The sequence below is a fragment of the Hyperolius riggenbachi genome, chromosome 8 (assembly GCF_040937935.1).
Source record: "Hyperolius riggenbachi isolate aHypRig1 chromosome 8, aHypRig1.pri, whole genome shotgun sequence".
In the NCBI taxonomy this organism is placed as follows: Eukaryota; Metazoa; Chordata; class Amphibia; order Anura; family Hyperoliidae; genus Hyperolius; species Hyperolius riggenbachi.
This window is the reverse complement of record NC_090653.1, coordinates 150,646,935-150,673,298: the sequence shown is the minus strand read 5'-3', so window position 1 is coordinate 150,673,298 and position 26,364 is coordinate 150,646,935.

Sequence of the window (26,364 nt, the reverse complement as noted above, 5' to 3'; positions counted from 1 at the left end):
TACTTCCTCCTCCTGCTGATGTCTGTGTTTTACCACCGCGAGGGTACACAGAAAAAGGCACTGTGGCTTGCAATGTGCCACTACCTACCTATTATGCCATCAACACAAATATAACTATGGTGTTGTTATTAAAATAAAATATTTCCACAAATGAAGTAAAAAAAAATATTACAAAAGAAAGGAAAACCAAGACACTTAATATAATGATAGAGAAGAAGAGGAAGAAGAAGAAGATGATATAGAAGAAGAAGATATAGAAGAAGAAGAAGAAGATATAGAAGAAGAAGAAGAAGATATAGAAGACGAAGAAGATATAGAAGAAGAAGATATAGAAGACGAAGAAGATATAGAAGAAGAAGAAGATATAGAAGAAGAAGAAGATATAGAAGAAGAAGAAGAAGATATAGAAGACGAAGAAGATATAGAAGAAGAAGAAGATATAGAAGAAGAAGAAGATATAGAAGAAGAAGAAGAAGATATAGAAGAAGCTATAGAAGAAGAAGAAGATATAGAAGAAGAAGAAGAAGACATAGAAGAAGAAGATATAGAAGAAGAAGAAGCTATAGAAGAAGAAGAAGATATAGAAGAAGAAGAAGAAGACATAGAAGAAGAAGATATAGAAGAAGAAGAAGAAGACATAGAAGAAGAAGAAGAAGAAGAAGATATAGAAGAAGATATAGAAGAAGAAGATATAGAAGAAGAAGAAGAAGAAGAAGAAGAATATAAAGAAGAAGATATAGAAGAAGAAGAAGAAGATATAGAAGAAGATATAGAAGAAGAAGATATAGAAGAAGATATAGAAGAAGAAGAAGAAGAAGATGAAGAAGAAGAAGACTTCCAACTTACAACCATTTTGGACACACCTTCTCATGCAAACACTTTTCATGAAGTTAATTTACTATTTTTGATACCTTTTTTTTATAACTACTACATCACCGCATAATCACTTGATGTTTTTCTTCATAAAAAAAGGTGGTTTCATGCATCATTGAACTCCAATACAAGTTTTACAAGCTATTTAAGGCCAGCTCGAATATTTTACTCGAATACAGACTCAGATAGTGACGTCGGATATCCGAGGTCGAATTCGATTAACTCGGATATTGAACTTCGAGTGAATTCGGATAGTTTACTATCCGAATTCGACCAAACTCGAATAGGATAATGAGGTATCCGAGCAACACTGATAAATAGACACTTAATGGATTTTTTTGTTTGAGTAAAAGTTATAGTGTTTACAAACTATGGTGCAAAAAGTGAATTTTCCCAGTTTGAAGCATCTCTGACTTTTCTGAGCACCTGTCATGTTTCATGAGGTGCTAGAATTCCAGGATAGTATAAATACCCCCCAAATGACCCCATTTAGGAAAGAAGACATCCCAAAGTATTCACTAAGAGGCATGGTAAGTTCATAGATTTTATTTTTTGTCACAAGTTAGCAGAAAATGACACTTTGTGACAAAAATAAATAAATAAAAAGTTTCCACGGACTCACCATGCCCCTCTCTGAATACTTTGGGGTGTCTACTTTCCAAAATGGGGTCATTGTGCGGTTCCTATACTGCCCTGGCATTTTAGGGGCCCAAAACCATGAGGAGTAGTCTGGAAACCAAATGCCTCAAAATGACTGTTCAGGGGTATAAGCATCTGCAAATTTTGATGACAGGTGGTCTATGAGGGGCTGAATTTTGTGGAACCGGTCATAAGCAGGGTGGCATCTTTGATGACAGGTTGTATTGGCACTGAAGTGCAGGAAGCGCAGGATGTTCTCAAATCGTGACCTGGACATGGCAACAGAGAACATGGGCATGTGATGTATTGGGTGCGTAGACCAATAAGACTGCAATACATTCTTTTTGACTAGACCCATGTTAAGGAGAAGGCCCAAACAAATGTTAAGTTTGGAAACTTGAAGTGGTTTCCACCGAAAAGGCTGGGCATGGTAGCTTCTCGGATTGGCGGTTGCGTATTGTGTGGCATAACGGTTGGTCTCAGCCACAATTAAGTCGTAGAGATCCACGGTGCAGAACAGATGAAAAAAGTCTAGGGCCGATCCTAGATTATCTGTCTCCACCTGGACTCCAGGCTGGGTGGGGGAAAGGGGGCAGTACAGGTGCGGCAGAACCAGGGGATTGCCAATTGGGATTTGCCACCACCTCTGGGAGACTATGGGTAGTACTGGTGGCTGCGACTCGGGTCTAAATGCACGTGCCACCGAACCAGCTTCTACTACCATGCTGGTGCTCGCCACTTCACCAGGGTCTATGGTAGTACTGGTGCTAGGTCCAGGAGATGCTACGCTTCTGGTGCATGCCTCACCAAGAAAACTTGGATCGCCGCTAGAACCACTCTGCTGCCCTTGAGTCTGATCCTGCGTCACCTGCGGTCCAGTGACATGGGGTGTGGTATGCCCGGCTCTAGCCGGGACCTCAACCTCGTCATTGCTATTGGTCAGAGAGCCACTGCTGTTCATCAGTTCGTATTCTGATCAGGATGATTCGTCGGATGAGGCTTCCCAATCGCACTCACCCCACTGGGCCAGAATCTCGGTGGCCTCTTCAGCGGAATACCCCTTTTTTGCCATAGTGGACTGATAAATTTAGGGGGTATTCCTCTGAGACTACCCAGGAAAAAGAGCACCTACCTCGTAAAAGGGAGTACTTGTGAAGTAGAAAGCTTTGGTCACTGAGTTTTGATTAACCACTTAACAACCCCCTAACGCCGATAGGCGGCGGCAGGTTGTAAGTGGTTTTACATGAAAACGGCCGCTTGTTCAAGCAGCCTTTCCATGTCAGTTCACGGAGGGAGTCTCCGTGAACAGCCTGCGAGACTCCGATCGTGGCTCGCAGGCTAAATGTAAACACGTGGGGAAGAAATCCCCTGTGTTTACATCATACGGCGCTGCTGCGCCGTAAAGGAGATCGGCGATCCCCAGCCTCTGATTGGCCCGGGAATCGCCGGCATCTGATAGGCTGAAGCCTATCAGAGGCGGCGCATGACGGATCGACGTCCTGTGCCGCCCATAGGAAGGAGGGGAGGGAAGGAAGGACAGAGAGGCTGGGAATCGCTGCGGAGAGGGGCTTTGAGGAGCCCCCCCCCCCTCCCGCTCGGCCACACAGAGCAGCGATGATCAGACCCCCCCAGCAGGACATCCCCCTAGTGGGGAAAAAAAGGGGGGGGGAGTCTGATCGCCCTGCCTCTATCCTGATCTGCGCTGTGGGCTGGAGAGCCCACCCAGCACAGATCAGCAAAAAGCAGCCCGGTCTTTAAGTGGTTAAAAAAAATCTAAACTGATCTTTACAGTGCCACAGAAAAAAACGCAAGTGCAGGCGAACGATCAGGCCTGATCGGTCAAACACTGCATTTTTAGTGTATCCTAGTGACCCTAATATAGATCTGACTGTGATCAGTAATGATCACTTACAGATACTATATAGTAGCAATGCTGATTAGCAACAGTGATGATGCTAATCAGCAACTAATTAGTGACTGCGGTGTGGTGGGCTGGGTGCTAACTGAGGCTAACTACCCAACGAAGGCACTAGACAATTGTAAAGAGGCGCCCTAATTGTAGATAAAAGCATCTAAAAACTATTTAAAAGTGACAAAAACGTGAGGTAGCTTACCTCAATGACGACAAATCTTTGTAATAAACAAAAGATTTATTATAGCACAGGCAACGCGTTTCGCGGGTCCAAGCCCGCTTCCCCAGGCCAATACAAGTGCCAAGCTAAATGAAATATTTAGCCAAGGGAGCCTTCAGTGGCTCCCTTGGCTAAATATTTCATTTAGCTTGGCACTTGTATTGGCCTTTATTACAAAGATTTGTCGTCATTGAGGTAAGCTACCTCACGTTTTTGTCACTTTTAAATTGTTTTTAGATGCTTTTATCTACAATTAGGGCGCCTCTTTACAATTGTCTAGTGCATTTTGTACCCCCATACGTGTCCCGTTTGAGGGGTCGAGACAGACCACGCGTGGTACAGACCACGCGTGGCGTACACCACGGTGGACACCTGTCCCCCTTTTTTCTCAAGGAGTGCGACCGCATCCAGGTCCTCGGTGACCTCCCTGAGTGGAGTCGGGTTTATTGTCTCCACCTGCTTCCTGCGGTCGGTTGCCCCTCTGCAACCTACCTTTGTGAGTAGATTTTCACTTACTACAATTACCCGATTGTATTGACGTACTGCACCGTTGGGCTCCCCGTTTTTGTTCCCTGTGTCCTTTTTCAGAAGGTGTCCTGACAGCTGACACCCACTACTCACTTTACCCAACGAAGGGTACCTAGCTAAATAACTGTTAACACTAGTGACACTAAAAAAGTGACAGTTTTCACTGATCACTGTTTTTAGATCACTAGGATAGTGACAGGGGGTTGATCGGGGGGCGGGGGGGGGGGGGGTTCTGAGGGGGATCTGAGGGTGTGGGCGGGTCATCAAAAGCCCACAGGGGGCAGATTAGGGCCTGATCTGATGGGTAGGAGTGCTAGGGGGTGACAGGTGGTGACAGGAGGTGATTGATGGGTGTCTCAGGGGGTGATACAGGGGAGAATATATGCAAGCAATGCACTGGCGAGTTGATCAGGGGGGGGGGTCTGAGGGCGATCTGAGGGTATGGGCGTGTGATTGGGTGCCCGCAAGGGGCAGATTAGGGTCTGATCTGATGGGTAGCAGTGACATGGGGTGATTGATGGGTGATCAGTGGGTGATTAGAGGGGAGAACAGATATAAACAATGCACTTGGGAGGTGATCTGAGGGCAGGTCTGCGGGCGATCTGAGGGTGTGGGCGGGTGATCAGGTGCCCGCAAGGGGCAGGTTAGGGTCTGATCTGATGGTTGGCAGTGACAGATGGTGACAGGGGGTGATTGATGGATGATTGACAGGTGATTACAGGTGATCAGTGGGTGATTACAGGGGAGAATAGATGTATACAGTACACTGGGGAGGATCTGAGGGTGTGGGGGGGGATCATGACCCCGTAGGGGGCTGATTAGAGCCTAATCTAAAATATAGCGTTGACAGTTAGTGACAGGGAGTGATTGATGGGTGATTAGGGGGGGATTGGGTGCAAACAGTGGTCTGAGGGGGTAATAAGGGGGGCGGTCTGAGGGGTGCTGTGGGCGATCAGGGGGCAGTATCAGTGTGCTTGTGTGATTACATACACAGCTGCCTCCTCTCCTGGTGGTCGCTCAATCACTAGGACCACCAGGGGAGGAGGCAGCCAGTATAATACACTTTGTTAGCTTAACAAAGTGTATTATACATTAGTAACGGCGAAATCTGAGGGTTAACAACCCGCCGGCGCTGCTAATTGACCGGTGGGTTGACGTCGCGGGTGGGCGGAGCCTAATGCCGGAGGATGCGCACGCATGCCTGCGCGCGATCCCCGGCTAATTAGTCCCCCAGGTGCCACTGTCAATAGGCGTTATGCGGTCCTGGAGGAGCCACCTTGCCGCTGCCCTAAGGTAGTGGGAGGTCGGCAAGTGGTTAAAGTACACCTGAACTGAGAGGGATATGGAGGCTGACATTTTTTTTAAACAATACCATTTGCCTGGCAGTCCTGTTGATCTTTGTGACATCAGTAGCGTCTAAATCACACACACACACACCCCTTGAAAAAAGCATGCAGTTAATCCAGTCAGACTTCAGGCAAAGCACCTGAGCTGCATACTTATTTGGAGTCTATCGCTAAAAGCATTAGACACAGAGGTTCAGCAGAACAGCCAGGAAATCTGCATTGGCAGTAATATAGATTAGAACTAGACAAGAGGCAAAACAAGACACAGAACATTTATATTGCGCTTTTCTCCTGGCGGAAACAAGGCGCCAGAGCTGCGGCCACTACAGTAGCAGCAGAGATCTGAACCCAGAGGAAGAGCACTTAACCAGTACACTATCCAGCCACTGTTACTAGTGTGGACTACTAGTGTGTTACACACACACAGACATATTAATTAGTTTGTTTAGCATTCATTCCACAAAATATTCCTGTGTTTTAACATTTTTGCAATACTTTATTGGGCCGAAGTATAGAATTGTGACTGTCAGTGTCCGAAGACACAACAACAAAAGTTGTTTAGGTGATACCTTTATTGACTAACTTTACTAGATTTTTTTGGCAAGCTTTTGAAACTTTAAGTTTCTTCTTCAGGCATGTTTCAGAACTGGTTCAGAACCAAAGTACTGTCACATACAGAGACTTTATATATGATTTTCTATAGTGTACAGCAACCTGACATCAAGTTACAATCTTCCTCTTTTTGAAATGTAAAGCATCTCCTCAAAGCTCAGACCTATTCATCCTGAGAGCATCTTGAGATGAATAGGTCTTAGCTTTGAGGAGGTCCTTTACATTTCAAAAATAGGAAAATTGTATCTTGATGTCATATTGCTGTACACCCTAGAAAATAAAATATAAGCTTGAGTATGTGACAGTACTTTGTATGGTTTAGACCCAAATGATGACTTGTCACTTGTGCTTACTTGCAAGTTAAAATAAGAAGCAGAAGTGTTGTGTGATCACATAGATACCTGCCTACCAGAGACTTACCGTTTTATCTCAAATTACATACAGTATGTAATTTTAGGACAATGTTTGTAGGAGCCATTGACCATCTCTAGATTCTCTACCTAGAGTTATTGACTCAGAGTAAGTATTTGGATAAGTTCTGATTCCACTGTCTATATGGTTCTTCCCAGTGTGTGACTCGGAAACTACTGAATCCAAATGATTAGACTGATGGCCATTTACATTGCAGTTTTTAAAAAGGAACTGAAAATGGCAACTCTCGCTTCAAGATGGCGCCGGACGGGTAGCCACGGCCATACAGGGCTCTGGCCTTTCCTTTAAATTTCCCTTTTAAATGTCTTTAAATTCTTACCTCTAACTGGGCAGGGGAATAGTGATGTGCTCTCTCTTTTCCGGAGCCGCTTTTTCCGATCGCCCAGCAACAGCAACCTCCTTCTGCAGCACATGGGCTGCACGTGGGCCATTCCTCCGCCTTCCACGATCCAGGAGCCGCTGGCCCAATTAGACCCAGAAGCCGGTGGCACGTGCTGCTCATGAGCCACTGCCGCAATCCAGAGCACACAGGAACACCGCTTCCCTAACCCACAGGAACGCTGCCACTTCACCGCCGCAACCCGCCCGGGACCCGCAAGGATGCCGCTTGCCTGACCTAACAGGCACACTGCCGGATCCCCTAGCACATAAGCCACGCTACCACCGCTGCCAGGGAACCAGGCGCTAACAGGAGGAAGCACACGGCTGCTTCTCAGCCGCAGCCAGGGGAAGACGATCTGCCGCTGCCCACGAACCATGGATGGCCTCTCTCCTGCGTTTTCACTGCTCCCATCTGCAGTTTCAGCCACACAACAGGCCTAATACAGGCCCCCCCAGCCACGCCATCGGGGCTGCTGCAGAGGTTCCATTGCAGCATCTCCCGCGGGACTCTTTCCCTTTCCAGGCAAGCAAAAATATCACCGTGCCAAGGGCAGATTAACACAGCCAGGAGGCTGTCAGGAGACTGCAGTGTCGCCCTCCACCATCTGACCCACTTCTCTGGACTAGGCCGCAAGCCTGAGGCTGGATTTCCGTACGCAGCCACAGAGGTCCCTCCAGCCATGTCACTAGCCAGCAGGTCACTGCTGCAGCACCAGGACTCACTCTTTCTCTGCCACAGCACCAGGTCTCACTTTTTCTCTCTGCACCATTTCTTCCTCTGGTGTAATGTGGGCATCCGAAATGCTGCAGAGCAGTGAGCGCCGCAAGTAAGCGAGGCAGCTCCACTCACATAGCACTCGGATGACCACGTTAGTCCTTCTTTACTATGCTCCATGTGTGCTCTTTGCAACTTAATGTATGTTTTTATTACTCTGTTGTATGTTACTATGTATATTACAAAGTGTCCACTGTACTGTACCGCCACCGACCCTGTATGTGCCAAAAATAATTCCGGGTACAACCCCCATTGTACTTGGCGAAATAAATGATTCTGATTCTGATTAATTTCAGGTTTCCTTGGTATATTTTATCAATCAGAAAAATAATTATACATTGTTCTCCCTTTGTTATGTGAAACTATTATTTGTTAAAATAAAAATAACAAGTCCTTCAGCTCAGTTCTATTCATTCCAAGGGTTAATGGCAAGTAGTGATGATCATGTTTAGGAGAAATTAATGGAGAAGCATGTGTTCAGTTTGGTTAGGTGATAGATATGTAAATCTCTGATTTGCTAGTCATGATCATGTTAAAGCAGGAGATAATCACAGCAAATCGGAGCTTTGCAAATCTATCAGCTGATCAAACAAATCACATGCTTCTCCATGAGTTCTCCTAGACATGACCATCACTAATGGCAAGTATTGTTTTGCCAATTATTAGATAAGTGCAGGTGTCTAAAGTAACAAGCATTCCTGCTCTGTGAAGCTAATAACTCATGTTGCCAAGATGGAATCATCTATGCACGTCATAATCTGGAAAGAGCAGTTTACAGTGGGTAGGGGAGTAAGAGCTAATACTTACCGCTCCTTCCATTCCACTCAGTCAGTTGCTGTTCTCCTGTAATCCTTCCCGGTCTTCTCTGCAAGTCACCGCAAGTCAGACGACTTTCCTGACTTGTATTCCGTATATACTGCGCCACGCATGCACTGTATCTCCTTTCTGCTTCCCAAGGCCGCGCATAATAACGTAGCAGTTATATAGATTTATAGAAATCTGCTAAATTAAATGAAAGATAATTCATCATACAAATAAATTACAACAACTTTCTGCAGAACTTAAAAGTTTACTTTTAATAAAAGAGGAAATTCATCTTAAGTAATGAACAGCTGCATGAAAAATCTATGTATAAATATAAAAGAAAATTGTATTGTGATTTTCTTGTACTTTTGGTCAATGCATTACCCAGTAAGTAAGAAGACGGCAGCTTATTCTTTATATAGTTATATGAAGATATAGCAGTCAGTGTTCACCCCTGGGCAATCTGTAAGTTTGACAAGGATGCTTGCATATATAGTTTTTCTTTTTTAATGAATTGTTCTTCTTCACCTGCTATGCAATTCCATCTGTCAAAGAATGAAAAATGAAATACTTTGTATCCCCCAGAACTTCACCAGAACCACTTCTGCATGAACGTAATTAACATGGTTATTATGATATCTCAGCGATTGTAATGGACACCTGACTCAGCTGATCTCAAATACCTCATGCTAGCTCTCCTTTTCTACATTTCTGAAGACAGTATTTATTTTAACTGTTTTTATTAATCATAGATGAGATGTATATTTTGGAACATGCTATTCGGGGCTGTTTTTAGGCATAGAAAAACCAGGCAGGTCCCCAGGTTGACGGCTGCTTTAAGGGGGAACCATGAAGCTTCTCTTAGCAGACTGTGCTTTATGGAATTCTTATACACAACTTCTAGTTCCATTAAGACAGGGGTGAATGGTAAGTATAAAACATAAATGCACAATGCTGATTAACATAACTCAGGTTGCTTGAATAGCATGACAATGGATGGCAGATACCCATGAAATGTGTTGCCTTGGGCTGGTACCCATGAATTGTGTTGCCTGTGCAAATAAATACTATCTTTATTTACAATTGGTTGAGTTGTTTAGAGAGGTAAGCTACCTCCAACTGTTTTCTATTTTAATTTGCTTTTAAAGGATACCTGAAGTGACATATGACATGATGAGAGAGACATGGGTAGGTACAGTGCCTAGCACACAGATAACTGTGCTGTGTTCCTTTTTTTCTTTCTCTGTCTGAAAGAGTTAAATATCAGGTATGCAAGTGGCTGACTCAGTCTTGTGTGTGACTCTTAGGCCACATACACACATCAGACCATAGTCTTTGGAAAATGAAAGATCACAGACCAATTTTACACCCTTCCATGTAGTATGAGAGCCATACCCACACAGTCTATTCTATTGAGCTAAACTCCCCATCAGACAGAAATCTTTGCAAGATGCTGAACACAAAGATGCTGCAGACATTCAAAAGATCAGTATCTGCAAAAGATCTGTTCCTGCAAAAGAACCGTTCCTGCAAAATGCATTCATAGTCTATGATATCTGCAGATCCTCATACACACCTTGTTTAACTGACATTCATCTGCAGATCAGATCCACCAGGATGGATTTTCAGATCTGCAGATGATTGTCTGATCTGCAGATGAATGTCAATTAAACAAGGTGTGTATGATGATCTGCAGATCTCATAGACTATGAATGCAATTTGCAGGAACGAAACTTTGGCAGGAACAGATCTTTTGCAGATACTGATCTTTTGTGTCTGTACAGCATCCTTGTGTGCAGCACCTAGTGTTGGGCGAACAGTGTGCGCCACTGTTCGGGTTCTGCAGAACATCACCCTGTTCGGGTGATGTTCGAGTTCGGCCGAACACCATCAGGTGTTCGGCCAAACCGTTCGGCCACATGGCCGAACTAAGAGCGCATGGCCGAACGTTCCCCGAACGTTCGGCTAGCGCTGTGATTGGCCGAACGGGTCACGTGGTTCGGACCCGAACGCGCTCTGATTGGCCGAACGGTCACGTGGTTCGGGTAAATAAATACCCGAACCACGTCATATCTCCGCCATTTGTCTGTGGGTTTAGCTTTGGGTAGGCAGGCAGGGTAGTTCGCTCTCCAGCCACGCTAGCCAGGGTCCCCCCCAGTCATTGTGTGTCGCTGCTGGGAACAGTAGTACACCGCTCGCTCAGCCACACTATATATAGCATTGTTTACTGCCACTGTGTACCTCGCTCAGCCACACTATATATAGCATTGTGTTTACTGCCACTCTGTGTACACGGCTCAGCCAGACTATATAGCATTGTGTGTACTGCCACTGTGTACCTCGCTCAGCCACGCTATATATAGCATTGTGTTTACTGCCACTCTGTGTACATGGCTCAGCCAGACTATATAGCATTGTGTGTACTGCCACTGTGTACCTCGCTCAGCCACGCTATATATAGCATTGTGTTTACTGCCACTCTGTGTACACCGCTCAGCCAGACTATATAGCATTGTGTGTACTGCCACTCTGTGTACACGGCTCAGCCAGACTATATAGCATTGTGTGTACTGCCACTCTGTGTACACCGCTCAGCCAGACTATATAGCATTGTGTGTACTGCCACTCTGTACACGGCTCAGCCAGACTATATAGCATTGTGTGTACTGCCACTCTGTGTACACCGCTCAGCCAGACTATATAGCACTGTTTACTGCCACTCTGTGTACACGGCTCAGCCAGACTATATATCATTGTGTGTACTGCCACTCTGTGTACACCGCTCAGCCAGACTATATAGCATTGTGTGTACTGCCACTCTGTGTACACCGCTCAGCCAGACTATATAGCATTGCGTACTCTGCCAGTCAGTGTGTATATTGCTGGGATCAGTAATACTCCACTCACCGCCAACCACTATATGAGCTCACCATGAGTTCCTCAGAGACCTCCGCTGTGAGCAGCACTCCCAACAACAGCAACAGCCAACGCCCCACGCAAGCTATAACATCCACCCCAGCAGCCAGTGGTCAGCAGCAGCCCTCCCCGGAGGAGAACGTTGTGTCCATCGGTCCGTCGCCAGAGCGATTAATGAGGGCTGCCATTGAGGAGATGATGGGGCCTGATGTGGAGGAGGAGGTCTGGCTCAGGCCAGCATCCCAAGTTAATGTTGAGGACGATGAGGGGTCTGTGTCTGGGGATGTTGGGGTGGCAGAGGTGGTGGGTGGGTCAGACTCAGTAGAAGAGTTGTATGATGAGGATGATGATCGGGACCATCTGTATGTGCCTCAGAGTCCGACCCCGGAAAACATGTTGTATCGTGTGTTTAGGTACTAAAATCTGCGTTCCCACTTCCCAGTACTGCCCGCAGTGCCCGGGTCCACGGATCCATATAATTTTTTGGGCAGCACTATCAAACTGTGGTACTATGAGTGAGTTGCCATGGTCCTTCTGTGCTGCCTGTCACACTCACCGTCTGTCTGCAGATGGATTGTTCAACACAGCTACGCCATCTGACATGTAGTCCTGGACCTTGACATCTTCTCCAGGCGATTGGTGTTGGAGGACGTGGAACTGCCCGATTGCTGTTCTGTGGGCTGCTGCATGGGTGTCAGAAAATGTTCCCACTCCAAGGACACTGCCAATACCATTCCCTTTTCGGCACTAGCAGCAGCTTGTGTTCTTTGCTGCCCTCCTGGTCCTCCTGGGTTTGCTGAAGTCAGTCTGTCGGCGTACAACTGGCTAGAGAAGAAGGAGGATGTCAATCTCCTCTCTAAAGTCTCCATCCTCAAGGGCCTGCTGGAATTGTTCCATTTTTGACCTGTCTGACACTTTCTTCAATCAGTTTTTTAACATTGTGTTTGTATAAACTGGGTATAAACCCAGTAATTGGTGTTGTCCAGGTTCCAGAATAATGAATAATAATGAATAGTGAATAATGCGCGGGCCGCGTTCAATGCAGTCTAGCATGAATTGAGCCATGTGTGCCAGAGAGTCCTGCCAGACTCCTCTGTCTTCATGTTCTTGTGAGCGTTGTGATTGTTGTGATGCACCATATTCGTCACCAGCATCACTTTCTTCCTCTTCTGCTGTCCATTCCCGCTAAATTGTGGAAGTCCAACGTGCACCGCTCTGTCCCTCGGCAGTGGGGGCATCCAATTCCTGCTCCAACTCCAGCTGTTCCTCGTCCTGTTCTTTGTCATAGCTGGGACCAGCGTTTCCTGAGGCAGGTTGCCTGATGTTGGTATCATCACGCTGATCGTTTTCATCTTCAGAATCCCCCACTTGCATCATGCCAGCGGTTTCCATCTTCAACATTGATTTCTTCAGTAAACACAGCAGTGGTATTGTAATGCTGACTGTAGAGTTGTCACTGCTCAGTCACGCAACGTGGATTGCTCAAAATTTTGGAAGACTTGGCAGAGATCCAACATGGTGGCCCAATCAGATCCACAGAAGCTTGGTAGCTAGCTGCTGGAATGCGCCTCGGCACTGCGCTGCGCAAAAGCGTGCTAGCATGTGCAGCGTAGAATTCCAGCGCGTAGGGAGGGACATCACCCAGCGAGCGATGGTGCGCTAGATTAAAGCGCTCCTGCATCTCTTGGTGAGTCCTTCAGAAGCGGTACTGGACTTTTAACAATGTTTTTTTTTTCCTTCAACAGAAGATCTGCCACGTTGGAGTGAGGAGGACCCCGCCGACCCTGACACCAAGCTGAACCCCGGCGAACTCCAAGCAGAGGATCTTCAGGAACCCTCAAGGCTTTGAGCAAGCTGAGGAGGATCAGCAGTCCCGACGAGACCTCTCCTCATATGCGACTGAGTGCAGTGGAGCTCCCCAGAACAACCTCTCAGTTGTCACTTTGTCACTGGTCACTTTGTCATTTTGTCACTTGTCACTTTGTCACTTGTCACTTGTCACTTTGTCACTTTGTCATTTTGTCACTTTGTCACTTGTCACTTGTCACTTTGTCACTTGTCACTTGTCACTTTGTCATTTTGTCACTTTGTCATTTTGTCACTTTGTCACTTTGTCACTGGTCACTTTGTCACTTTTCACTTGGTCACTTGTCACTTGGTCACTTGGTCACTTGTCCAGATGATCTCGGTACACCTCCTGCGATTCAAATTCCTGCACACATTGCTCTGGGATTTGGGTGTGATGAATGATGCATCTAACTGGCCACCGGAGGCAATTAAGGCCTTCAAAACATTGAAAGCAGCTTTCTGTTCCGCCCCCATTTTGCGTCATGTTGAGTTGTTGACGTCATGTTCATCCTCGGCCTCGCTTTGCATTTCAGTGCGAGGTGCATTTTCCACAGAAAAAGGTTGTGAATCCGGGCACAACATTTGTAGCTGTTCCATTGACCTTTCACAGGTAGAAGATTGTGGGGGTGGGAATAGCTCCTCCGAATAGCCCATTGTGTCCTGAAAACTACTCATTGCATTGCTTTGCGCACACATTTTTTTGTCCTCATGCAAGGCCTGAGTTGCACCTGAAAGCGTGGCCTTCTCCTCCTGTGCCTCCTCCTGTTCCATCACGTCTGCTGCTGCTGGGTTAGCGTTGACGCCCGGTCCCTGTTTATTGAACCTCTTATCTTTATTACATTTATGACTGCATGGCGGTAAAAAGCATGCTATCCGCATGCTTCTTGTCCTCATGCAAGGCCTGGGTTGTTGTGTCTCAAAAAGCGTGGCCTTCTCCTCCTGTGCCTGCTCCTGTTCCATCACGTGTGCTGCTGCTGCTGGGTTAGCGTTACCGGTCCCTTTTCCTGGAACCTCTTCTCTGTATTACATTTATGACTGCATGGCGACAAAAAGCATGTTACCTGTGCAAAGAAACATGACATTTTCCACATTTAAAAGACATTTTTTCCTTTGAAACTTTACAATCAATTTTCTCAAAAACTATAAGCTCTTTTTCAAATATTTTTTTTCCCTCTTGTACCCACTCCCAAGGTGCACATACCCTGCTAATTTGGGGTATGTAGCATGTAAGGAAGCTTTACAAAGCACGAAAGTTCGGGTCCCCATTGACTTCCATTATGTTCGGAGTTCGGCGCGAACACCCGAACATCGCGGCGATGTTCGGCGAACGTTCGCGAACCCGAACATCTAGGTGTTCGCCCAACACTAGCAGCACCTTGCAAAGATTTTTTTCTGATGGGGAGTTCAGCTCCATAGAAAAGACTGTGAAGGTATAGACTATAGTCTGATGTGTGTATGAGGCTTTACGGATAATAAATTCCAACTATGAAACACTTTCCTAGCAGAAAATGGCTTCTGAGAGCAGGACAGAGATAAAAAGGGGAATTTCTTATCAGTGAGGGTCACACCGTAGTCACTTCCTGTCTGAGTCAGGACTGAGTCAGCCACTTACATGCCTGATATTTAACTCTTTCAGGCAGAGAAATAAAAAAAGGAACACAGCATAGTTATTTGTGTGCTAGGAACTGTACATACACATGTCTATTTCATCATGTCACATGTCACTTCGGGTATCCTTTACCAAAGTTTTATCCATCCTAGACACCTTCACCCTTGTAATGGCAGGTACTATTCATCAGCTAATTCAGCTGTAATTGTTTGGATTTGGTCTGTATTGATTGTTGCGCCTCTTTTGGATTTCCAAGACAATGTTCCATCCTGTTAGGACCCAGGCTTCACACACAGTGGCTACACACCTCACAACTCTCTTAAAGGATACTCAAAGTGACGTGTGACATGATGAGATAGACATGGGTATGTACAGTGCCTAGCTCACTAATAACTATGCTGTGCTAATTTTTTTCTTTCTCTGCCTGAAAGAGTTAAATATCAGGTATGTAAACTCCTGACTCAGACAGTAAGTGACTACAGGGTGACCCTCACTGGTAAAAAACACTATACTACACACTATAAAACACTTTCCTAGCAGAAAATTGCTTCTCATAGCAGGAAAGAGATACAAAGGGTAAATAGTTCATAGATTTTAGCTCTGCCATACTTCACTGAATGTGTCGTTGAGCTAAAACAATAAAAAAGTTAAACTTAAAAAGTAGATTTAAACATAAAATGAAACTGTGGAGTATCTTAAAAGGTCATTTTTAGGAGAAGGAAGATAGATACAATTGTTTATTTTGTTAGTTTATTTTCGCTTCCTTCGGGTGTCCTTTAACATTTCTAGGAATGATTTGTTATGTGGGTTGAGGGAGTTTGAGCCAGTGAGGTGTATTTGCCCTAGTAATAATGCTTTTATATCCTTCATAGACTTGTTTTGAGGAACAATATTTTTTTAATCTAACTTATAAATTCCCCATTGCTGTCTGCAAAGCCAACTAATGCAGGCTACAGACTTCCTATTCATAAGTTTAGGGAGTGGGGGCCAGGTAACAGCTGCCTTACTTTGGGTACCAAAATGGCCAGGAACGCCCCTGATTCCTGATACACAGCATGTGATTTTCCATCATTGTAGACCTTGTTTGAGCTAAGTACACAAAGCTACAGACACAATACAGTCCATCACCCCATAATCACCATTCTTCTGAAAGGGGTCAGGACTCGATACCTCAGGCAAAAGTTTGGGTGCTAAGTGCTGTACAGATGCCTCACTCTGCTATAGCAGAGCAACTTGTCTGTTACTATAAAGGGCAAGAGAGCTCAATATAGCGGTCTCCAATGGAAGGGATAAGAAGGAGAACAAAGTAATCGGGAGTCTGGCATTCTGGACCTTAAAATGAATTTGGAAGACACCTGTACACATGCTCAATTTTCAGCTGAGGGGACCACAAATGGCCAGATCGGCCAAGTTTAGTAAATAATGTATCTGCACCTCAACAGTGCAGAGAACAGGAGATAATCTGCACCAAAACACCAACAGTGTACTGTAGTCTGTATTTAAAGGGAACCTTAACTGGTGGGGGAAAAAAATTCACTTACCTGGGGGCTTTCCCAAGCCTCCTGCAGCCGTCCTGTGCCCGCACCGGTCCTGTGCCTGCGCTGGTCCCGTCGTAAAGAGCCGTAAAGCGCGTCCGCATGACGCGTCTTGCGTCATGCGGACGCGCTTTACGGCTCTATACGACGGGGAATGCGGAAGAAGAGGGCGCTTTGCCCGAGGACGACTGGCAGTCGGCCGAAAACGAAACTTAGCCGCGGAGGGAGACCGGAGGGCACCGAAGGACCGGCGCAGGCACAGGACGGCTGCAGGAGGCTTGGGAAAGCCACCAGGTAAGTGATTTTTTTTCTCCACCAGTTAAGGTTCCCTTTAAGTTCAACATTGTAATGCTCCCAAAAGCTGAGTCTAATAAAAATAGTACCACTGTATGTATAGAATATTCATTAGTTTTTATTTATTCACAATATGATAGACATACTGTAGTATTCAATAAGTTGCAATAATGAAATTTTTGTGGTTCCTATGAGGACACCAATAGGATTGAAACACAGGTTTCTAAACAGTGCAATCAATGTTATGACAATTTGTATAATCAAGTAAATGAGGAAATGGCTGTACCCACACTAGGGTGATTTAAAATGCCATGCCATATAAACTGGTGCCAAAAGGATAAAGTGCCAGATGTGCCATAAGAGGAAAATTGAAACTGCAATGATACAAAAAGGCAGAATGTGCAAGGATAAGGAAATGTATATATAACCTGAACAATGAAACAAAGCAAATATAATGCAAAAAACCTGACTGAGCATAAAGTGACAATAGGTAATATAGGTGCTATTTAGAGATGGGAACACCATACAAAAAACACCAAAAGGGGCAAGTAACATCAAATACGTGTCAGAAATTTAGGATTGCATTGTAAGTCCAGGAAAGAAAATAGATTATCAACAGTATTTCAGGAGAAGGGGGAGCCTTAGTTCACCAGGTGGATTGACATGCTTTGCGGTAACAAGACCACTGTTGACAGGGGCGGACTGACAACTCATGGGGCCCCCGGGCAATAGGAGATTATGGGGCCCCCATACCAGTGTTTCCCACCTTTCACGTTACAGACTATTATTATTATTATTATTATTATTATTTTTTATATATATAGCGCCAGCATCTACCGTAGCGCTGTACATAGTACAAACAAATAATGGGGAATAAATATACATAAGAAATACAAGACACTGTACAGTCATGACATTGAATAGAATAAATACAGATACATACATAGTTGATATGTAGTTGGTACATGTACAAATGTTAAAATAACAGCAGTATGAGAAACACTGGGAGGAGGTCCCTGCCCTTGCGGGCTTACAATCTAGAGGGTAGTGGGGAGGAAACAAAAGGGAAGGAAACACAAGGAAACACAAGTGTGCCTTCAGTGCTGCCTATAGCAAATTATAGGCTTGTCTGAACAGGTGTGTTTTCAGAGTACGTTTGAAGGTTTCCAGACTCGTGGCATGACGAACCGGCTGAGGGAGGGAGTTCCAAAGACTAAGATATAATAATTTACTGACAACAGTAAATATGTTATATTGTGATATTTTATACGCAACAGAATGTGGGCGTGGTCATGGGTGGGGCAAAATATACATGACCTTAGCAGTGGTGTAAAAGGTCTGCCGGGGAAGTTTGAACTCTGCCATAGTGTTTCCCCCCAAAATACATGTAATCTGACAGCATTTCACCAAAAATCCATGCAATTTGGCAGAGGTTCCTCCAAAAACAGATAATATGGCAGTCGTTCCCCCAAAATAGACGTTATTTGGGCAGCAGCGGTTCCCCCAAACACACATAATTTGGCAGCGGCCCCCCTAAATATGCGTAATCTGGCAGCGGATCACCAAAAATACATGTAGCAGCAGTGGTTCCCCCAAAATACACAGAATCTTGAAGCAACAGTTCCCCCATTATACACAATCTGGCAGCGGTTCCCCAAAAATACACATAATCTGCCAGCTGTTTCTCAAAATACACTTAATCTGGCAGCAGCAGTTCCCCAAAAATAGTTAATCTGGCAGCAGTTCCCCCAAAATAGGTACCCCCAGTTCAGGTAACCAGGTCAAAACGTATCCCCAGTGGAAGTAACCAGGTCTAAAGGTTTACCCAGTGCATGTATCCAGGTCTATAGGTGTCCCCAGTATAGGTAACCTAGTTTACAGGTGTCCCTAGAATAGATAACCAGGTCTACAGATGTCCCCATTTAAGATAGCCGGGTCTATAGATGTCCCCAGTTAAGATAGCCAGGTCTATAGGTGTCCCCAATATAGGTAGCCAGGTCTACAGGTGTCTCCAGAATAGGTAGCCAGGCCTATAGGGGTCCCCAGTACAGATAGCCAGGTATATAGGTGTCCCCAGTACAGATAGCCAGGTCTATAGGTGTCTCCTGTATAGATAGCCAGGTCTTTGGGTGTCCCCAGTATATGTAGCCAGGTGTATAGGTGTCCCCAGTATAGTCAGGTCTATAGGTGTCCCCAGTATATACAGCCAGGTGTATAGGTGCCCCCAGTATATGTAGCTATGTCTATAAGTGCCCCCAGTATATGCAGCAAGGCTTGTAGGTGTCTTCAGGAGGGGAGACAGCCAGTGAAGGCAGGCGATTTGCATAGCAGCGGAGAAGGGGGGAAGTTTCCCCCCCTTCTCTCACCTTGAGGCCCCCCTTCCTGGCTCTCCCCTCCAGAATCTGTAAAGTGTCGCACAGCGCGTAGCAGCTGACAGCGGGTGGAGACTTACCGCTGTACAGTAACCGGAGGGAGCGCTGATCTGTGTGCCGCTAGTCTGGGTTGAGAGGCCCAGACTAGTGGCACACAGATCAGCGCTCCCTCCGGTGGCTGTACAGCGGTAAGTCTCTGCCCGCTGTCAGCCGCTGCTCGCTGTGAGTCTGACACTTTACAGATTCTGGAGGGGAGAGCAAGGAAGGGGGGCCCCAAGGTGAGGGAAGGGGGGGGGAACTTCCCCCCTTCTCCGCTGCTGTGCCCATCGCCCTCCTTCACTGGCTGTCTCCGCTCCTGCTCAGGGTTCTCTGGTTGGCGGCGGGCTCCCCCCTGATCACGGGCCTCGGTCCGTGCCCGAGTGCCCTAATGGTCAGTCCACCCCTGACTGTTGATAGAGCCCAAAGTAAGTAAAGCCCAAACTACAAATAAGCATAGCTCATTTCACAAACCTCAAACTGTACAAAAAAAACCAGCACAAAAATGTGACATTCTCTCACACCACTTCTCATAGGTTCTTGGACTACAGGTTATCCTTCTTTATCTAGATAGGAGTTCAACATTTATTTATTTTTTTGTCTCTGGACATGCCTGTTCAGCTCTTACTTGACACCCACATAGGCCTCGATTCATAAAGCATTACCACATTTGGTAATGCAGAAAACAGCTGACTTTACCGAGCACTTAGCAAAATGTCAATTCATAAACCTTGTTACCGCATGAAAAGCTGAAATTACCGACCAGTGAGGTAAATTACCGCCTTGTGCAGTGAACACCTCCAGCACATGTCAGTGAATGTCAATTTATAAAGATTAGAGCAGGCCGGTAATGGCACAGAGAATACGGACTGCTATGAAGAGGTGATAAGACAGCGATAAGTGCAGGGATTAATGGAAACTCAGCAGAAGCAGTGAGACACAGCCAGCAGCAGAGCGATTGGAACAAACAAGGCTTCCCTGAATACCCTAGGCTATGGTTTTAACCTCTTGAGTACCTGTTTTTCAGATGTATATTTGCTGGAGGTGAATATCAAGCCTGGCATGTGTAACATTTCTTGAAGTTGTTCTGTGCTGTGGCAATTAACCAGTTCGGCCTATCTGGACGAGTTTCCTCGTCCAGATAGGCACTGCTGCTTTCCCTGCGTGGTGCGCGCGATCGGGCGCACCCGCCGCCCGCCGCTAGCCCCCCGATCAGTGAATGGGAATATAATTCCCATTCACCGATCTAACTTCCCCGCAGAAATACTGACGCTTTCTCTCCAGAGAGCGCGGAATTTCTGCCCCCAGGAAACGTTTCCCCAGCATTTTAGTTCCTGGATGCGAGATCGTTCGCAAAGAAAGCCTAATTAGTGGTGGAAAAAACAAGATATAGATCAATTCATTGTGATAAGTAGCAATAAAGTTATAGGCGAATGAATGGGAGGTGAACGTTGCTCGGATGCATGAGATTTTCGGCACTGCGGCGCTGAACCGGTTAAATAGAGTGTTTAGAAAGACTAATAGACAGATTCAGAGCAGATTGAGGGCAGGGAGAGGCAGTAAAACTAAACATACACATCTAAACTGAAGTGGAGATGCCTCTTTTATTGTAATGCTGTCTCTGCACGGAGAACAGCCAAATGTAACAAATCAGCCAGCTAATCATTAATGTAACAACTCAGCCAGCTACACTCCTCATGTTACCGACAGTTCAGTTCGGAAAATCCCCACATTTCTACTGCACCTGTGAAAATGTTTATGAATTAGCACACAGAAGTATAAAATACCGAATGCGGTATTTTTCTGACGAGTTATTTTTTATCGCAAAGCCTTTTATGAATCGATGCCACTGGGAGATCTGTCCATTTAATCCATTTCTGCATCTTTCAGATTCTCAATCTCAACTAAAGCAATCCTGGTGAACTCTTTGCAACCGAGATATAATTTGAAGGACCTTAATGTTGGCCTGAACTCTTGCACAGGAAAGAAGGAAAACATAGATAAATGCATCCCGAATGTATTTAGAGAGTTTAGCCTGTTTAATTCACCCTCATTTGTGTCTAATTACAAGTTGTAATTTGATCTCTCCCCTGTGTCACATGATTGCCACGGCTGAGATGGCAGGTTTGAAAGCACTGGCTGTTAACAATATGTCTGCTTCCATGAATCAGGAAGTAGAAACAGTGCAGATCAGGATTTGTCTCAGTTGTAACAAAGAAATGTTATTTTTTGTTTAATGGTTACTATGCTGCTGTGTATCTTTTAGAGCAGAGAGGAGTTCTGAATTCAGGTCCACTTTAATGACTAAACAAGGAATTTTCCATATTACTCTGCCCTTCTCTTTTGGCTTGCAGTAATATAATACAAAAAACACAGTGACAGCTCAGCCACAGGTCCTTCCCACATCCTGATTGGGAGAGGTGGTGGTTGGCAGCTTGGACTTTCTTTCTTCTCCCAGGATGCATTGCTTCTCTAATGAAGAAGGCGAGGCAGCAGCAGTGTGACCATTCTGTTTGGTGAGTATTTTTTAACCAGGGTTTGTTGTTGTTTTTTAGCACTTCTAACCTTTGTTAATTTAATGTTGGGGGGAAGGAGTGATGGAGGGGGCACAGACGAATTAAGCATATAAATTGTCTTATATGGGTGATCTTTAGGAACCATCATACCACACAACACGTTGTATCCCCACTTCCTCACCAACCACTCATAATAATGAGGAAAGTAATAAAAATGCTTTTTTTTCATGGTAGTAAGTCATGATTAGTTGGCTAGTGGGCACTGCTTTCCCATTTCTGCCACAGAGTTGCAGAGTTCCACACAAACTCTGGAGTGATCTTACAATGAAGTACAGAATAGGATGGTGCATGCCCAGAATATCAGGGTGGCAGGTCTAATCTTAGACAAGTAGGAGATGTAATCAGAGGCCATGAGGCTGCAGTTTGTGATTGTGTAAAAGTTTACAGTCATTTGTTAGTACTATTTTTCTTTCCTTCTAGAATGGGCAAGAACTGATGTATGAACTCACCACACACCTAACGGAATTATTTGGGGTGTCTTCTTTCTAAAATGGGGTCACTTGTGGGGTTCCTATACTGCCCTGGCATTTTAGGGGCCCTAAACCGTGAGGAGTAGTCTTGAAACCAAGTGCCTCAAAATGACCTGTGAATAGGACGTTGGGCCCCTTAGCGCACCTAGGCTGCAAAAAAAATGTCACACACGTGGTACCGCCATACTCAGAAGTAGTAGTATAATGTGTTTTGGGGTGTATTTGTACATATACCCATGCTGGGTGGGAGAAATATCTCTGCAAATGACAATTTTTTGATTTTTTTTACACACAATTGTCCATTTACAGAGATATTTCTCCCACCCAGCATGGGTATGTGTAAAAATACACCACAAAACACATTATACTACTTCTCCTGAGTACGGCGATACCACATGTGTGGCACTTTTTTGCACCCTAACTGCGCTAAGTGGCCCAAAGTCCAATGAGTACCTTTAGGATTTCACAGGTCATTTTGAGGCATTTGGTTTCAAGACTACTCCTCGTGGTTTAGGGCCCCTAAAATGCCAGGGCAGTATAGGAACACCACAAATGACCCCATTATAGAAAGAAAACACCCCAGGGTATTCCGTTAGGAGTATGGTGAGTTCATAGAAGATTTTATTTTTTGTCACAAGTTAGCGGAAATTGATTTTTATAGTTTTTTTTCACAAAGTGTCATATTCCGCTAACTTGTGACAAAAAATAAAATCTTCTATGAATGCACCATACTCCTGAATACCTTGGAGTGTCTTCTTTCTAGAATGGTGTCATTTGTGGGGTTCCTATACTGTCCTGGCATTTTAGAGGCCCTAAACCATGAGGAGTAGTCTTGATAGCAAATGTCTCAAAATGACCTGTGAAATCCTAAAGGTACTCATTGGACTTTGGGCCCCTTAGCGCAGTTAGGGTGCAAAAAAGTGCCACACATGTGGTATCGCTGTACTCGGGAGAAGTAGCATAATGTGTTTTGGGGTGTATTTTTACACATACCCATGCTGGGTGGGAGAAATATCTCTGTAAATGGACAATTGTGTGAAACAAAAAATAAAAAAAATCTCATTTACAGAGATATTTCTCCCACCCAGCATGGGTATGTGTAAAAATACACCCCAAAGCACATTATACTATTTCTCCTGAGTACGGCGATACCACATGTGTGACACTTTTTTGCAACCTAGGTGCGCTAAGGGGCCCAAAGTCCTATGAACACCTTTAGGCTTTACAGGGGTGCTTACAATTTAGCACCCCCCAAAATGCCAGTAAACACACCCCACAAATGATCCCATTTTGGAAATTAGACATCCCAAAGTATTCAGAGAGGGGCATGGTGAGTCCGTGGCAGATTTATTTTTTGCTTGTCACAAGTTAGCATAATTGGAAACTTTTTTTAATTTATTGTTTTTGTCACAAGTGTCATTTTCCGATGACTTGTGACAAAAAATAAAATCTTCTATGAACTCACCATGCATCTTAGTGAATACTTTGGGATGTCTTCTTTCCAAAATGGGGTCATTTGGGGGGTATTTATACTATCCTGGAATTCTAGTACCTCATGAAACCTGACAGGTGCTCAGAGAAGTCAGAGATGCTTCAAAATGGGTAAATTCACTTTTTGCACCATAGTGAACGCTATAACTTTTACCCAAACCAATAAATATACACTTATTGGTATTTTTTTTTATCAAAGACATGTAGCACAATACATTTGGACAAAAATGTATATAGAAATTTTACTTTATTTGAAAAATGTCAGCACAGAAAGTTAAAAAAAAACATTTTTTTGACAAAATTCATGTCTTTTTTGATGAATATAATAAAAACTAAAAATCACAGCAGCAATCAAATAGCACCAAAAGAAAGCCGTATTAGGGACAAGAAAAGGAGGTAAAATTCATTTAGGTGGTAGGTTGTATGACCGAGCAATAAACCGTTAAAGCTGCAGTGGTCTGAATGGGAAAAAAGTGTCTGGTCCTTAAGGGGTTTTATGACTGCAGTCCTTAAGTGGTTAATATAGATCTGCTTATAAGAGAACAGTCATATAATGATTAATATAGATGCTCCATAATCAATCAAGTGACTGAGTGTAAGTTATCATTAGATTCTAAATAAACTCAGTAGACTTTACTATGATAGCAAAATAGTCAGCAGCACAACAAGTGAGCTATACCACAATTTTTGAAATTCCTGCAAAGATTAGAAAAAAATACATCAGGCTAAAAAAGGGGTTAAAAGGTGATTTGTAAAGCCCTGGGAGTTAATTGGGCCACACTCAGCCATGATGTCTAAGTGAACAGTGGTGAATATTCATGGGAGTGTTTGACCTGTCCAAACTATTCCCAATGTGCAGCAACAATTCATTCATGAAATCGCAGATCATTCCAGAAGAGTATCATGGAAAATGCAGGTCTCTCTAGCCTAATAAATCTGCAGCAACAAAGGTTGAGTATGGTAAATACGTTTTATAGCATCAGCTTCCTGGAGTCACTTCCATTAACAAACCATGACAAATGTGACATGGGACATTACATTGAAGAAAGCTCACAGAAACATCAAAAGATAATGAATCTACCCAGACACAAATAATAGGACATGGGGAAGAGGATTATTGTTTGCCTTTCTGCCATTATTTTTCCCAATCCAAACAAGGAACAAACTAAAGGTACCTATACACTTATAGATTTGCAGCAGATTTAACCATAAGATAGATTCCTGTCAGATGCCTGTCAGGTCGAATCTGACAGGAATCTATCCTATGTGCGCCACACACTAGGAACAGATTTCCAATAATCCATCGAAATGCATTGCTGCTCAATTCGATCCAATGCAATGCTATGGGCCATTGATCTCCCGCCAGAAGCCAATCTACCTAGATTTTCCATCTGGACCGATCGAGTAAACTGATTGATTGACCATGCTGCCTGCTGCATCGATTTCTGACTAATTCGATCAAAGCGGTCTAATCGGCCGTATATTGATAGCAGAAATCGACCAGTGCATGGGCAACTTTTAAGTATGTAAAAGCAAGTTGACGATACTACAGTAAAGTAAGTGTTTTGGGGGGCAAAATGAAACCCTTTTTTACATCTAACAATATAAAGTGATCTCTTAACAACCTTATCACTCTCTTTGGTATAGATGATTGAGTGTGTCCATTGGGACTTTGCTAGGAAACCTATAGGGCATTGCTGAGTACGGTAAATCAGGGAACTTCCTCATGTAACCAGTTTACCTCTGAGGAATTTTTCTCTTAAAGAGGTACTCCAGTGAAAATAATGTAATAAAAAAGTGCTTAATTTTTTAAAAAATTATGTATAAATGATTTGATCAGTGTTTGTCCATTGTGAAATCTTTCCTCTGCCTGATTTACATTCAGACATTTATCACATTTATCACATGGTTTACTGCTGGCAAGTGATGTCACTGGAAGGAGTTACTGCTTGCTTTTTTTGGCAGTTAAAAACAGCTGTTATTTCCCACAATGCAACAAGGCTCCCACAGTGTTATGTCAGGACTTCACAGCTGTGAGGCGCTGACATCACATGTGAGAGGGGTTTTATCACAAAAGCAGCCATACAGACCCCCCTGATGATCCATTTGAGTAAAAGGAATAGATTTCTCATGGGAAAGGGAGTATCAGCTACTGGTTGATATGAAATTCAATTCTTGGTTACAGTTTCTCTTTAACAACCAGATACTTTTTCACATTTCAGCACTCCTCTCTTTCATGCTCCAATAACTTTAGTACTACTTATCACAACTAAATGATCTATATCTTGCTTTTTTTTGTTACCAATTAGGCTTTCTTTGGGTGGTACATTTTGCTAAGAATTATTTTATTCTAAATGCATTTTCATGGGAATAATACAAAAAAAGGGGAAAAAAACATAGGTTCTCTGTTTTCAGACATTATAATTTTAAAATAATACCATAATTAAAACCCATGTATTTTATTTGTCCATTTTTCCCGATTATAACACCATTGAAATTATGTCTCTAGTACAATGTATGCCGACAATATATTATTTGGAAATAAAGGTGTATTTTTTCAGTTTTGCATTGATCAGTAATTACAAGCCCCTTTTTTTTTTTTTTTTGCAAAAATAACAGTAATGTACTCTCATGGCATACACATTAAAAAAGTTGAGTCCCTAAGGTATTTATTTTTGTATTAATTTTTTTAAAT